A 12,335-nucleotide genomic window follows, 5' to 3' on the forward strand; every position below is an offset into this window, starting at 1 on the left:
AAGTATGTGAAAAATGCCTGGCATACAAGTAGGCCTTATATAAATATCAATTTCTCTCTCTCTTTAACTTTAAAAGACCCCTGAAAATGATGCTACTTCTTGCCATATTATAAAGTTCTTTGATTTGTACAAATCTAAAAAGCATCATTAACACTGCTTTTTAAAAAAGCATACTTGTTCTAAAGGAAAGCTTGTGTTATATATTTGCATTCTTGTATAATAAGGAAGTGCTAAATATGCATAGAGGATACATGTTGCTAATTTATGGATCCTGGTAATTTTAGAGGCATGGGAGAAATCTATTTGAAATGTATGATGGTTGGATATTACAGTAGATACATTCAATTTTGCCAAACAAAATAAGAGAAAGAAGTCAGTAGGCATTATTTTTAGGGGAAAAGATTCATCCAGGAATCCAAGAAGATAATTGTCAGAAGTCTTTAGGACATAATGTGATTTGAAATTACATTAAGAATTTATGAAGTCTATTTCCGAGTATTAAAATGGAAAAATATTTATATCTTACTTCACCAGGCCTTTTATGTGGTTTACAGTTTTTTTCTTGTTTAGGTCGTCTACATCCGGTCCCCATTCTTTCCTGTTCAATCCTCTCATTATCTTCCTCTAGGCGTTTATGCTTGTTTTTATTTTATGTTTTTATCCTTTTTAGTGTAAAAAAGTGGGTCAGTATTACTTTAGTTTGTCTTCACTTTCACTCTTCTGTTCATTCCTGACCTAGCTTTTAGCCTCTGGAAAAGAAGAAAGTAAAAACATTTACAGAAACTGGGCCAACCTCTCGGCGGTCCCCCGCTCCTCCGAGAAAACAAAACCCAACCAACTGCAACAGTAGTTCCTCTCTGTTCTCGAAGCACCTTGTATTTCCCTTCTCATAAAGCTCAGATTTTTACTCTACGTAATTGTTTATTCAATATTGTTCATCCCAACTAGACGTTCAGTCCTTGGAGTACCTAGTACATAGCCAAGAATATAACATAAAAAAATTTGTAGTTTAAATGAATTAATGCTATGTGCGTGAATGACTTCTGCACTAGTACCCACCCACCCACCCACCCACAATTAAGGAGAAAAGTTGCAGCAATCAACCTGCTCATGTGTTGGTCATTTGACATCAACTCTCTAGAAAACCAATAGAGAACTGTGGCCTTGATTTCTTAATTATATAATTACTTGGGTAATTTAAGCAAGAGTTTTTGTTGTATTGGGGAGCGGGAGGAAACTGAAGGGGCGGAATGATTCAGGTAATTTCTTCTCCAGTCGCTGTGGACAGGCTTAACCTTCTCTCTCCTCTGGGGTCTCTGTCCCACTCCCCCCCTCCCCTGCGGCCGCTCCAGAAGCCTGGCAGGGGTGACCGAGGCCCCCACCTCGGGGCGGGGGTTTTCCCGGGGATACCCCGCCCCGCCCTCTAGGCCCCGCCCCCGCCGCCGCCGCCGGCAGGGGGCGCGCTGCCCCCAGCGAGCTGCTCAGGCGCGGGTGGGGGAAGCTCCCGCGGTCGGTCGCCTCTCTCCGTCGCCGCTGGTTGGATGGTTTCAATAAAAGTCTTTTTTCTCTCTGGCTCGCTCTCCTCCGGGGAACGGGCGGAGGCGTCAATCCGCAGCCGCCGAGTGAGAAAGAGACGCACACGCAGCGAGCGAAAGCGGCCGCCCGCGGTCTCCTCAGCTCCTCTCCGTCCGGCCCCAGAGAAGAAGGAGCCCGGGGCCGGCCGGGCCGCCTCCGTCGGGCGTCGGCGCCTCCCTGCCCGCCCGGCTCCGCCGAGGGGATTAGCGGGCTGCCCGCGAGGCTCGGCGGCCCGGGAGCCATGTTGTCCGGGGGGCTAGGCTACGCGTGAGGCACCCGCGGCCCCTCCCGGAGGCTCCGAACCCTCGGCGAGAGCCGGAAGGTGGCGGCGGCGGCGGAGGCCTGCGCCTCGGAGGCGCCTCGGGTCTGCCAGCCGCTGGGACCGGGACCTGCATCCGGTCGCCGCGGGCGTCCGCGGAGCCACTTTCTCTCGGCGCCTCGCCTCGCCTCGCGACGCAGCCCCGCACTTGCTGGTGAGTTGGCGGCGGGGGACCGCGCGGGGCTTTCCCTGCTGCCCAGTCGGCCCCCGGCGGAGAGGGGCGGGAGGGTGCTTGGGAGCGGGGGCCGGGCGGCTCAGGCCCGGCCGGCAAGTTGAGAGAGGGAGGCGCGACGCAGGGGGCTCGCGGGTGCCTGTCGCCCCTCGGGTCCAGCGCGGACCCCGGGTGGCCGAGGCATTTCCGGAGGTGGGGTGGGGTGCGGGTGCCGGCCAGGCTGCTTCGCTGGAGGCGCCTCCAGCCGCCGCCTCCGGTGCTGGCTGCCGCTTCGGTCTCCGGGGAGGCCGGTGTCCCCGCGGGGCCGAGGAGGGGAAGAGGCAGAATCCCCCGGGACGCAAAGGTCCCCTCGGCGGGGGTGGAGCGGCGGGCGCGGGCGGCGCAGCCCCGAGGGGAAGGAAGGGGCGCGGGTGTGCGGGAGGTGGACGGGCAGGCGGTGGCCGCGGCGCTTCCAGCTCCTTGGAGACGCGGGGGGTGCGCGTGGGTGGGGAGCGGAGGAGGAGGAGGAGGAGCCCTCGCGTGGGGTGCCGGCCGAGACAAAGATCGGGGCAGCCTCCAGCTGGCGGGTCACACCCCTGAGTGTTGGTCAAGAGCAGAGGTGGAGAGAATGTGGGAAACTCAAAGAGCCGATGGGGAGGGGGAAATGGGGGGCTGCCAAGTATTGTCGTCTCGGTGGCGGTTGCTTTTCTCAGCGTTTTTGTGCCCGATGCTTTTGCTCCTCGACTCAGCTGGATAGCTCCAGATTCCCTCCCTCCCGTCACCCGCTCACTGCCACATTGACTCCCCTGTGGTTTTCCCCTCCTCCCCCCCTCCCCTTTTCACCCACTCCTTTTCGGGTAAGCAGTATTTTGCCTTCAGCTTGGGGAACGTTTGCTAATGACAGGATGCCTGAGCTTGTTCTGACCCTGAACTGCCTTGAACTCCGCTCTCTTCCTCCCACCCTTTCCTTTCTGGGATCTTATAATGTCACATGGCCGTTAACAATTAGCTTTTCTTCTGCAAAAATGGCAAAAGCGTTTAGCTCAAATATGTGGCGCTCCTCCTTTATATTAATAAGTCCATCAAAGACACGTCGTTGGTCTGGTCTATCACCTCTTTACTTGGCCAAGTTCATTTTCTAGATACAAAAGTGGCATATTTTGTTTTGAATCTTGGCTGTTCTTAGGGTCAGTAAATTGTGTTGTTCCTGGCAGCCAGACCTTCTGTCACTTATCAGGAAGTGCTTGACTTAAAGACAGACAATTCTTTCCTCAAACTTGGCTGAATCTTTCTTGAGTCTTTGTTGAAGGGTTTCTTTTAAAAGGCGCTTGTGTAAGAAGGTCAAAGTAACAAATCTGAGTTACTGTGTTTTAGGCTTATTTTGCTAATCTTGGGGCAGAAGAAAATGAATGGGACTTGAAGACCTTTGATGCCTTGAGTAGACGAAATCCTCTCCTGAAGCTAGAAATAAGGTTCAACCAAATTTTAAGAAAAAATTTTGCTAACGGTAGTATCATCGGTTTTGGTTTTTTCTTTTATGAGACTAAGTAGTTGGCTTATTTAATAAATGTTGGGATGTTGCTTTGTTAATGAAGTCATGTCAGTCTTTGTAATTCTAACGCCTGCATACTTCTATAAACAACGGGTTGGAACAAAAGAAAAAATGTGGCTATATTTAAGGAATATTCTTTTTTTTATGCAATGAGAGAAAATATTGGACTATAAAAAGTGTTATCTTTTTATCTGGTAAACTGTCTCGTAGGCCAGAAACACTAACAGTTTGAATGCTGAGCTTCAAAGAAAATAGCTGTCTTTGAATTTAAGCGGTTTTAAAATTACTATGCAAATATAATTTACTGATTTTCTTTTTTTACAGCAAAAATAAAAACACATTGAAATATGAATGGAAAGAAAATAAAAGTAAACCCTGTTTGACGCGCAGACTTTACTGTTGATACCGTTGTAAGATCAGTCATATTTTGCTGCTTGCTGCCATTAAAATGTTGACACTATAAATTGTGAAAAGGATTTCAGTTTAGGGACCAATCTCTGAATTGTGGGACTCCTCATCCCACTCTTACCACTGAACACGTATTTTAGATATCTTTGTGAAATTAACAGGTTATATCATTAATAATCAATGTTTTATATAACATTTGTCAAAAGGCCATATTGAGGATACATTGGGGTTTTTTCCTGCATATTTATTAGTGTTTAATTAGATAATCAAAGTTTAGTTCTCACTGGAAGGAAATCTACGAAAAAGTTAACAAAGATTTCTGGTCATGGGATTTATGAGTGAACAAAAATACAATTCTGTATTTTTAAAATTTTTATATTTTACAATCAAAAAAGTATATGAAAAATTAAAATCTTAATATCCTGATTTGCCTATTACTGAAAGAAGCTTCTATAAAATGTGTAATTTATTCTCATCCTTGGATTCAGCCCCAGTAGAGTAACTTTTAGTGTTAGGTATTTGAAATAGTGCAGCCTGCTAAATGTACTTTGGTTACCTGAAGGAAGAAAGATATGTATATATATCCTAAGGAAAGATGAGATTGGAGGAATTGATTTGCTGTATGGTAGGGATCCAGTGAAGGGTAGCTTTGTACACCAGTAATCTTGTTCTAATAAGATTAGAACATTGGCTTTACAACAAACAGAAAAATTAAATTTTATTTGCTCTGTAGCGCAGAATAGCTGTGTTGACTAAGCAGATTTTAATGTATATATTTGATATATTTAGTTTTCAAATATTGGTTCAGTTCTACAATTATGGTGGAAAGAAATGGCATATAAAATAATTTTCTTTACTGTGTCAAGGCTTTTGTTTTTTCCCTTATTTTCGGCAATATTTTCCTCCTCTCCCTTTGTTGGTGAAATAGTACTAACTAAAAAACTGCAAATATTTTATTGTGAACAATGAAAGCTATAATGGCAACTGAGGTAGACATTCGGAAGTGAAGATGGTAATGTCCCTTAATATTAAAAAAAATGATCTGTGAACAGGAAATTTTTGCCCTTGTATTTTCTTTGTTATTGTCTAATAGTACTGAATATTGATAAGGTATTGCATTTGGAATCTTTATTACTGTTCTCCAGTGTTATAAAAATTATAGCATCATGTCATGGCATTCTTTTATATTGCTTTTATGCTTCCACCGTGGACAATTATTTAATGAGTTTATTGCTGTATTGTAAACAAAAGACATTGTATGTTAAATTCAGCTTATAGACATATTCTTTAGAGTATTTTATCTATTTTAAAAATTGCCTCCTTTCATACATGTGAAGGAAGAATAGTTTAGGTTCTTTGAATTTTGAATGCGTAATTTTTGCTTAAACTTTTGAATAGGAAGGAGTTAAAGAGTGTTTTATAAACTGATTATGGCATTTTGAATTTTAAATGAAGATAAAAAATAGGTTAATGGCATTTAGAAATGTGCTTTATATAGTATTTGTGAGGTAAAAAAACTGCCTACAATAGAAAACCTGGTATAGCTTACTAGCATTCAGCCTACAGCATTGGCACTGTCTTTGAACTGGTGGGGAGTAGACTGCTTTATTTTTATTTTTTAAATTTCTTTGGGATATTTACAGTATTAAACCAAAAATTCTTACTGTCATTAGTGGATTCTTTGTCATTATTTTGCTCCCAGGCTTTTTAGTTGGTAATTACTTTGGTATCTGCAAAATATTGACCTGGAAAGAGGAATTGCCAAGGGCCGGAAAAATGTGTTGAATATATCTGAGTGTAGCTTACCTTTCCTAGCCTGTTTTCCTCTCTCTGTTGGCCAACTTGGAAAATCAGTAGATGTCTACCAGTAAATCTAATAGGAGGGGTGCCACTATAAATAATGTTGTTATGTTCTGCAGTAACATATGATACTGAGTACTGTGTTTGAGGAGATTTACAGATCCGTGTCATATTGGTATGAGTGAAAATTATCTTGCTCTCTAAAGTCTCCTTCTTAAGATATTTTTTGATATAAGCTATGTGAAAGAAATTAACCTTAATTAATTACCTCTTTTGCTAGGTACTGTACCAAGTGTTAAATGCTCACAATAAGCCCAGCATATGTACCTGTTTTTCAAATGAGGAAACACAGGCCTTAGGTTAAGTAATTGTCTCCAGGGTCCTACCTCTGTGTTGAAGCTGAGATTCCATTTTAGGCATTAAACCACTGTGTTACACTGCCTCTATGGGGATGTGATGTTAAAAAGTCAGTGTTCAGTGAGTGCTGTAGAGAGATCTAAAAGGTGGTAAATTAAAAGGCTCATCAAAATTTGATTTAAATTGTGTTGAATTAGTTTTACTACATAAAAAAATTGAACTATACAAAATGTATAAGGGAGGACATAGCTCAAAATGAGCTAAAAAGATATTTAAAATATTTGTAGATGTATTTTTAATCATGAATTTATCAATTAGACTTCATTGGGCATAAAGTAAAATGAATATGGGTGCTGAAAAGCAAAAAAAATTATACTTGGCCTTGTGATACAAATATTTATTTTCATTTTTACTTATATATTTACTTATTTATTTTGATTTTACATGTGTTAAAATTAGTTCACATTATTTGAGCGTATGTCATAAAAGGGAAGACAGCTCAGATGCTTGCTGTGCAGGTTGCTTCAGTCTTGGGTGAAAATTTTGCCTTAAGGTACATAAATTTTATATACATATAATTGCCGTTCGGTTTTTGGTTTTGGTATTGCTTATTTTAATTAAGTGTAAGTTTTGATATTGTGTTTTTATTGATATGTGGCTATATACCACTGAAAAATGGAACTATCAGACTAGATTGTACATTTTTGGTCATAACTTTTTATATCAAAAACCATATGGTATAAAAATTGCAAATTAGTATTGGTGATATATATCTTATCTGTTGTTCAGAGTTAAAGAACAGAAAATGTTATTGACTTAACCTGAAGGTAGTCCATTAAAGTGAAAAACAGTGAAAGATTTGCTTTCTTTCTTTTGTTGTCCTAAAAGTTAATTAAAAAAAAAGATTTTGTCAGCCTTTTAATAGCACATTCTTATTTGCTTTTATGCACTCGTTAGTGTAAATACTTTCAAGAATACTCTAAATTTTGTATGCATATTTATGAACAGTGGGAAAAGAATCCAGCAATAAATTTTCTTTCTTAAATTCTAGGTTAGTTACCAACTGACTTTGGTTTTCTCAAATCATATATTTAATCCTGCTTTTCCTATAACTCATAGTTAATATTTGTTATTAGCGTGTGTTAATGTTAAATAATACAAACAAAGGTTGGTAAAAATTGATATTAGTATTTGTGAAAAATTGTCAGGTAATAACATTGAAGCTGTTACTCCAAATTTAGAGGCATTATCCTTTAAATTAGTTAATATGTATTCATAAGTATTATTTTTAAAATAAACTTTTTTTGAAGTATAACATAATTCTAGATTTTAATAGCTTATTTGTACTGTTATTTCTGGTGGGAAGGAAGCTTTTCATGGACTTTTGAAGTAAATTTTGGATTCATTAAGCACACTTTAGTCCCTTGAGCCCGTCTTATCAAATTATTTTTAAGAAATGATCCTTTATGGCTTTATTACACTTAATAAATTTGATTTTTCAATTAATTCAAGGGTATAATCAGATTGTAAGTACTTTTTAAGCATTTGTTATGTCCTTGGCCTTGTGTTAATCATTGTCCATGTTATAAAAATGTAATTAAATCTAGTGGTACTATAACTTGTGAAATAATAGCAACATTGGTTGTCCGGAATGTTCTGTAGTCAGCCCTGTTTTCATGTTTTACATGTTCCCTGGGCAGTCTCATCGGTATTTTGTGCTTTGTTCTTACCACCTATATGCTAATGATCTCCACATCTTTATTTCTAATCCAGACCTCTTTTTCTGAGTTTCTTTCTAGCTGCCTCCCAGATATTGCCTCCTAGTGCTCCCTTACCTGAGCTGAACTCTTGTATTATCCCCTCCCTCCACTCCCAATCACAGTGAACGAACCTCCATCAGCCTAGTCACTTAAGCCAAAACCTTTGGCATCTTATGTTTTTCAAATATGCTCCCCTCCCCCTAGTCCAGTCAGTCACACCAAATCCTGTTAATTTTATTTCCTAAGTACCTTTTAGATTTATCTTTTCCAGTTGTCACTTTCATGTGTCAGGGTTTTGGAATCCCTCATCTGAATTACTACTTCCAATTTTGCCCCATTTTAATCTAACAGTCATTCATTCTTCATATTTATATACATGTGTCTTTTTATCCCTCTCTCCTTTTCTTCCTTCCTTCCTTCTATCCATCCATCCGTGCATCCATGTCTGAAGTACCTGCCTATTCTGTCCTAGCACTACGGTCAGTGCTAGGATACAAAGAAGAGGAAACTGGTGTGTTGATATTACAGTGCTATGACACTTGGAGTGAAATTCTCATTTTTGAGGACAAATGTCACTACTTCTGAAGTCATCTTTGATCCATTCTGGCAGTTATAGTGATGCATCTATAGCATTTATATCTACTATAGTACTTAACACATTGTGTTACAAGTATTTACAGATCTCTCCCCTTTTTGGCTGGCTTTATGCTCCAGAGGGACCATGGTTTTTAAATTTCAGTATTCCTCCCAAATTACGTATTGTTTAATTAAGCAAATGAAGTGACGGGATTAGGAGAAACAGCACTGAATTAGTAAATTAGGGTCAGATTAGTCATGGCCTAGAAAGAGTCAAGAAGTAATTTTGATATAGTAGAAAATAAAAAACCATCAAAAGTTTTGAGTATTGGAGCTACGTGTAGGTGGTGTTTGTGTGATAGTAATCTGGAAGCAGTTTGTAGGCCAATTTGGAGGGGCAGTAACTTGGCGTTATTGAGCCTTTTTAATTACATGTCATCTGTACTAACTTGTTATCTTTTAGAAAGTTGGAAATGTAAAATTACAATATCTATGTGTAAATAAAATATCTATAAAGGTCTAAAATCATTGGTCAATATCAAGAGTAAAATTTGGTTTAACTCATAAAATTTAATCCTTAGTGAAATCCAGCTCTTAGTTGTGTAATACTAGACTTAAATGCATTTACTGAAGTAAAGTACAGAGTTTCCCTCAAACAGATAGAACAGTGCATTTAATGTTGTTCCTGTTACCCTAATAGTTATGTGTACAGTTGACCAGGAGCTTTGTTTTCATTGGGATTACTATAATTAAATAAAAACTGTTTTGTGGTCTACTTGTTACATTAAAGGTATTTTATTGAAGTTTTTAAAGTTGTGTTTTAAATTATACCTCTGTTATAGTAGGTGTATTATAAGAACTAGATTTATTTAGAAATCAGAGATTATAGTTTGATAACATCTTACTTGAGATGTGACATTTAAAAATGAATTTTCACAATTTGTGAGTATTGGTGCTTTTATATATTCCTCAACTTATTAATATGATCTTAAAACATTAGAAATTTTTGTATCAGTTAAATTTTCAAGATCATTATTTATTTACCTCCATTTTTTCACTTCAGGAACAGTGGAGTTAGCATTGTATTTTGCAGTAGTTTTTGCCCATAAGTTTGTAAGCATGGACTTTTGCCCCTCCCCCTTCTCCAAATATTCTTATTACTATATTTACATTTCTCTTTTCCTCCGATCGCTTTTTTCCCCCAAGAAGCTGTAAAATGGTTGACACTTTTTATTTTAGGTATAATTTTTTGGAAAAAATCTCCAACTCTCATTTTAATTATATAAAGTTTGGAATTGGTTATATGTGTTCATTGTTTTTCCATAAAGACTACTTCAGTAATTACTGATAACCATGTGATCTCGAGCTAGTTACTTAAACTCTTAAGAGTCAGTTTCTTCAATAAAATTGGGAAATGCTAGAATCTACTTCATAGAGTTGTGGGAGTTAAATGAAATGATTTATGTAAAGCATTTTGCAAAGTACTTTGCACCTGGTGAGCACTGAGAGTTAGTAATTATTTTTGTTATTACTCTTTAATATAATGGGAAGAGCTATTGGTAAATGGTACTAGAATTGTTTAGCTGTTCCATTCATTCAGATTGATGAATAACTAAAAAAGTGATTCACAAGGACAGTTGATTCAAAATCATCTTTTTGGCTTTTTAAATTATACATACCTCTTGGATTTTCTAATAATCTGTCCTACTCCCAACTCAATTTGAGAATCAGTGTGTTAGAGAGTAAGTGTTCCTAATGGGTGTATGTTGCACCCTTTAGGTATATTGGGGGAGAGGGATAGTAAACACTAGTGGACTAAATCACGTAGGATATTCATTGTTGTTTCTTATCTCATGACCCTTTGGAATAAAGCTGTGGTATTCTTTTTGATGAGCACTTTGATAAGCTTTTCCTTAGGGCCAAATATTTCTTGTAGCCATCTGCCCTGTCTGTTCCCCTTTTTTAGGCCCATGCTATATACCACTTGTTTGACATCTTAACAGTCTAGACGGTATTTGCTTTCCTTGTTACTGACTTTTGTGCGTGACTGAGTTTCTTTTGAAGTCAAAATAGAATAACAGGTCATATAACTTATCCATCAAAAGAATAAACTGGTTTTGCATTTTATCCTGTCATAAAATCTGGATGCTTACTATTTATTATCTTATATTTTTGTTTATTATGTTCTAGGGCAGTGGCCTTAACCTGAACTCAGAAGCACTCTTGTTGATTGCTAAAAATAAAAAAACCAAAAACTAGATGCCTTTGTGTGTGTGTGTGTGTGTGTGTGTGTGAAATCTCAAGCTCTGCCCCAGAACGACTGAACTGAAATCTGAGTTTGGGTTTTTAAAATGTTCTACGCAATTTTTGAGTTTTAGAAACCCTGTTCTAGGGTTTAGCACAATGTTAAGGAGGGAGGAACCACTCATATATAAATTAAATTTATTAGTAAAGGCAAAGTGATTAAAACTTTCCATCATTCTATCTTATTTTTTCTCCCTTTTTATTCTATTTTGAATTTTCTAGTTTTATCATGTTTTAGGGGGTTTTCTGAACTTTATAAATATCTTCTGTTCCTATTATTTATTTTTTTTTCCCTTTAGTGAAGGTTTTTGTCTTGATTTTTTAGTTTGTTTTGTTAAAACGTAAACTGAGGCACATTAAAATTTTTCAAGTTCATTTGAACATACATTGATTTGAATCCAGCAGCACCAAGCCGGAGGTGGTTACGAGTGTTCCACCAACAGGAGCTAAGGGGAGGGGAGGCTTTTATAGAGATGATGTGGAAGCAAAGCAAGGAAATTATTTGCTTGGCTGTAGCTTAAGCAGTTGCCTTATTTGAGAAAGCCCAGCTGGTTATTTGTGATTGGGTGTTCTTAAGTTTCATTTTCTCAGATTCAAGTTCATTGACTCTGGCTTAAGTTTTGGTGTGCTTACATAGGCTTCCAAGGCATTTGAGCCACCTCAGTCTAATGGACTCTTTGTTTAATTACTTTAACAGTTTATTACCACTGTCTTACTGTTTTGTATCTGTATGGTCTTAATTATGTTTTTGAAAATTACTTTTTAGATATAACAATATATAACAATGTAGAAAATAGACCATAATCTAAATTCCCTAGCAATGGTTATCATCATCAAATATTCCTTTTATCCTTTTTCATATATAGAGTTTAATATTTTTGTTTAAGATCCTTTTTACAATGTAAAATAAGCTTTTTTTTTTACAGTACCAAATAATTCTTATGGCTTTCATTTTGTTTACTTTAGTCCATCAAAAGTTTAACCATTTTATAAAGTGGTTGATAATTAAATTATTACTTTTCATTTTTGACTAGTTTAAATTGTGCTGGGACAAACTCTAGCATGTGACACACCATCCTCCCATCCCCATTTTACATTTCCTTAGGGTAGATAGATATAGGGAAGTAGAATTCCCAAATCAAAGCCTATGAATTTTTTCTGGTAATGCCTATTGTACCAGTGCCACTAGTAATGTGCCACATCTATTTTTAGTGATACTAATATTTAAAATATTTGTTTTCGATAATTTGTAGAAAGATGTCATTGCTTGTATTTGAATTTCTTTAATTGCTGGAATGTTGTTTTTTTTTCCTCTGTGTTTTTCCCTCAAATTGCTGAGGAGGAGACTGTCACCATTCCCTGAATCCTGAGTTTCTTTTTTCGTTATTTTGTGATATTTTCTTTGTTTTATATCAAATTACTATATATAAGGTTTTTTTTTTTTTAAATCTGAGATAATTTGTTTTGGTGATCCATCTATTTTTATACTAGCTCCAGCTTATTTTAATTATCACTGCTTTATATCTTAATATC

At 37.9% G+C, this 12,335-nt stretch overlaps 1 protein-coding gene across 1 annotated transcript in view; it reads left to right on the forward strand.

Moving 5' to 3' along the window:
* Window positions 1-1,503: 1,503 nt before the first annotated feature.
* Window positions 1,504-12,335, forward strand: part of CDK17 (cyclin dependent kinase 17) — a 101,687-nt gene continuing 90,855 nt past the window's right edge. The window contains exon 1 of the mRNA XM_058568609.1: window positions 1,504-2,048. The gene's annotated coding sequence lies outside the window, so the exon portion shown is untranslated. The remainder of the gene's footprint in view (window positions 2,049-12,335) is intronic.

Source organism: Diceros bicornis, chromosome 25 (assembly GCF_020826845.1).
Source record: "Diceros bicornis minor isolate mBicDic1 chromosome 25, mDicBic1.mat.cur, whole genome shotgun sequence".
Classification (NCBI taxonomy): Eukaryota; Metazoa; Chordata; class Mammalia; order Perissodactyla; family Rhinocerotidae; genus Diceros; species Diceros bicornis.